Source organism: Galeopterus variegatus, unplaced genomic scaffold, assembly GCF_000696425.1.
Source record: "Galeopterus variegatus unplaced genomic scaffold, G_variegatus-3.0.2 Scaffold4410, whole genome shotgun sequence".
NCBI classification, from domain to species: Eukaryota; Metazoa; Chordata; class Mammalia; order Dermoptera; family Cynocephalidae; genus Galeopterus; species Galeopterus variegatus.
In genome coordinates, this window is record NW_007730521.1 from 10710 (window position 1) to 15073 (window position 4364).

The window sequence follows — 4364 nt, forward strand, 5'->3', positions numbered from 1 at the left end:
CGGGTTCGGATCCCATATAGGGATGGCCGGTTTGCTCACTGGCTGAGCGTGGTGCTGACAACACCAAGTCAAGGGTTAAGATCTCCTTACTGGTCATCTTTAAATAATAATAAAAAAAAAGGTCCAGTTAGCAAATATTGTTAAGCATATGAACACCCAGTGCTGACAATGCTGAGGAGGGGCGGGATGACCACTCTCTTTTGCTGCCAGTTAGGTCTTTAATTTTTAATACAGTAAAAAGGAGAAAGTAAAGCAGCATGGGAACTTTCTTTCAAGTAGATTGAACTCAGAACTTCTCTAACTGAGGCCAGACTTTCCAGGTGCCCTCTCTGTGCGCATTTTATTTGCCAGGTACAGTTTTATCTGATAAAGAGCTTTCTTGCTACAGGCGTCTCTGTGATCTCTGTGCATAGCAAGTGACCCACATAGAAAAACTCATACGTACCCAGACACCCTGGCCCTGTGGGACGTCCCGTCTGTGTGCATGTGCACGCGCCCAGAGTGAAGCTACAGGAGCCCGGATTCATGGTGACTTATTGCGCCCTTCACTGAGCATAAAACTCGGGGAGGGTGACTTCACCCTGCTGCTGAGAAGCCAGCCCCAGCCAGAGCTGCAGTGACCTTGGGAGGGAAGGATGGCCTCCCGGAAAGAAGAGAGGTGCTTTGGGCACTAGTGAATACTCGGGTACTTTAATGTGAAGAGTCAAAGGCATGTGACTTTATTTTGTACCCTCAGATGGTGAGGCAGGATATATTAATTACAATTTCTAATGGTAATAATTTGTATCTGCACATGGTTTATAGTTAGCAAACTGCATTCCTCTATTAGTTATCACATTTGATCCTGGCTTCGAGGGCAGAATAGAGATCTCACTCACTCATTAAAAAATATATATATGTAAAAAATATGTATATATTGAGCACTTACTATGTGCTAGGGTTTATGCTGGCCCCCTGCCAAGTGCCAAGGGGAAAAACTTCACAATGAGTAAGAACAGCCTCCGTCCCTGCCCTCTGGGAACTGACATTGTTTTCCATGTGTCCTTGTTTAATCAGCCTCTTTAGGAAAGACCTTGGGTTGTTTCTAATCTTCTGCAATTGCAAACAAATCCGTGACCTTGCACAAGTGCTGCTTATCTGTAGGATAAATTCCCAGAGTGGGATTGTATGTTGAAAGGGTAAATGCCTATGTGATTTTGATAGATGTTTCATTGCTGTTCACTACTGAGTGGCACCATTTGTGGCATTGCCAACAACAGTGTATGGCATTCCTATTTGCCCGTTTCATTGCTGTCCACTACTGAGTGGCACCATTTGTGGCATTGCCAACAACAGTGTATGGCATTCCTATTTGCCCTCAGCCTTGCAAGATAAATATGTTGGTAAGTGTTTGGATTTTTGCCAATCTGATAGGTGAGAGATGCTATCTGGGTGTTTCAATTTGCATTTCTCTTAATTATAAAAAGAGTCTCCCATCTTGCTTATTGTTTGAGGGTCATAGTTTGCGTGTGTGTGAACTGTCCTTTGCCCATTTTCTTTTGGGGTGTTGGTCTTTTTCTCCTTGATTTCTGAGAGCTCTTTATATGTTAGGAAAATTAGACCTTCGTGATATGAGGTGCACATAAGTTGTCTCAGGTTGTCACTTCTATTTTGACTTTCTTGACAGTATTTCAGGGAAAGACTTGGAGAATTGTGTTTGTTTGTTTGTTTCAGTGTTTATTCATCTTTTCTTTTATGGCTTCTAGATTTTGGACATAATTAGGAAAACTTTCCCAACCCCAAAGTTATAAGTGAATCCAGCCATGTTTTGTTCTCCACTTTTATGGGTTTTATTTTTTGCATTTGGAATTTATCCTGGGGCATGCTCTGAGGTGTGAACCCAGCTTGTCCTTTCCCACTGCATGGCTACCGTAGTCACCTGACATCTTATTTTAAAAGGCCCACTTTACCCTACGATTTGAGTTGCTGCCTTCATTGCATATGAAAGTACCATATTATTTCTGTGATTTCTTTGCTTCCTTGGCCTGTTTGTTCAAGACTACATTGTTTCAATTATTGAAACTCTTTAGGATTTTTTTTTTTTTTTTTTACTGTAAGATTTTTCAATATCTGCAGGGCCAGCCAGTCCTTCCTCGTTTGCTCTTACTTCTCAGTATTCCTGCAGATTCCTGCTTGTTTATTTTTCTATGTGAACTTCATTTATTTATTTATTTTTAAAGATGACCGGTAAGGGGATCTTAACCCTTGACTTGGTGTTGTCAGCACCACACTCTCCCGAGTGAGCCACGGGCCGGCCCCTATATGAACTTTAGAATCAATCTAATTCCACAGTCACACACAATGTGTAAATTGGCTTAGAGAAAATGGATGTCTTTATGTAGCTAATTCGTCTATCCAGAAACACAGCGGGGCTTTCCGTGTGATCAGGTTACTTTCGTGTTCTTGGGGGCTCTCACATTTTGCTCACATACATTTTAAACATTTTTTTAACTTTAACCCTAAGTATTGTGGCCCTTGTTGTTGTAGGTGGGGTCTTCTCTGTCCTTCTATCTTCTAACTGCTTCTTGTTTGTATGTAAGAGAGAGTATTTTATCCCCCTGAAGTACGCTTTTATTATTTATAGTTATTCGGTAGTTTCTCTTGGCTTTTCCAGGTGTGTAATAGTATCATATGAAAGTAGCAATAGATTTAACTATTTCTATTCAATTTTTTTTTTTTTTCCTAGGGATCCGAACCCATGGCCTTGGTGTTATCAGCACCGCACTCTACCGAGTGAGCCACGGGCCGGCCCTCTATTCAATTTTTATACCTGAAATTTCCTTCTCTTGTCAAGTTGCTTTTATGAATACACTCTGTGTACTAGTCGGTAGTAGTGGTGGGGGCAGCATCTTCATTTTTTCCCTGACCTTAGTGACATTGCCCCATGTATGAAACTGAGTACTCACTCACCCCTGAGCATGAACTGCCTCCTGGCTTTTGTGTTCATCTGTATAATTTTGTTAAAGAAGTGGCCATTGGTTCCTAACTTTCCAAGAGTGAGCATTGGCTATTTTATCAAAGGATTTTTAGTGTCACTGAGGAGAACCATATGATTTTTCTCCTAAGATCTATTAAAATATGATGAATTATACTAATGATTTCCCAATATCGAACCATCCTTGCATTTCTAGAATAAACCCCACTTGCTTCTGATGTTTTATTCTTTTGATATGCTGCTGAATTCTATTTGCCTATATTTTATTTAGGATATTTACAATAATATAAGTGAAATTGGTCAGTTATGTATTGTGCAGTTTTTGTCAGGTTTTGGTATCTATGCTATACTTTAAATTTTTTAAAAATGTTTTCTTCTTGTAGTTTGCTATTGAACAGTTTTAAAATTACCTGTTATTTAAGAGTTTGCTAGATTTCCCTCTAAAAACGTCTTGCCCTGGTTGCTGTTGTCGAGTGGCAGCTGTTTTACAATTCTGTTTCTTATGTGGAAGTTGGCCTGTGTAGACTGTCTCTTATGGAATGAGTTCTGATATATTTGTCTAGAAATTATTTTATTCAGGTTTTAAATTTTATTTGCAAAGTACTCTCTCTCTCTCTCTTTTTTTTTTTTTTGTTTTGTCCACTGTTTCTTTGGTTATTTTCCCATTTGGTATTTTTTAGTTTGTATAGGGAGCTTTCACCCCACCCCCACCTCCTTTTATTAATTAGGTTTGTTGGTGGTTTGTATAATTTATTGGATTTTTTTCCAAAGAGCTGGCTTTTTACATTATTTGTTAGTTCTACTACTTATCTGTTTCCTAATTTATTTCTGATTTAATCTTTATGAATTCTTTCCTTATTATTTCTGTTTATTTTGTGGTTCTTTTCTATCATGTTTAGACTGGTGCATTATTTATTTACTTATTTATTTTTAATACAAGATGACTGGTAAAAGGATCTTAACCCTTGACTTGGTGTTGTCAACACCGCGCTCACCTAGTGAACGAACCGGCCATCCCTATATGGGATCAAAACCCGTGGCCTTGGTGTTATCAGCACCGCACTCTCCCGAGTGAGCCACGGGCTAGTCCTAATTATTTATTTTTATCCTTTCTGTTTTAATTATTATATGGAGTAAAGGCTAAAGCATTCTTCTGATCATTGCTGTAGCTGTATCCTATACATTTGGATACATGGTGTTTTGATTATTTTTGTTTTCTAGAAATCTTACAAATTCAGATTGTATTTCCTTTTTTGATCCAAGCATTGTCCAAGAGGAATTTTTAAAAATTTCCTGTTTTTTATGGCCGGCCCGGTGGCGCACTGCTACAGTGCGCCGCTTGGGAGTGCGGTGGCGCTCCCGCCGAGGGTTCGGATCCCACATACAGACC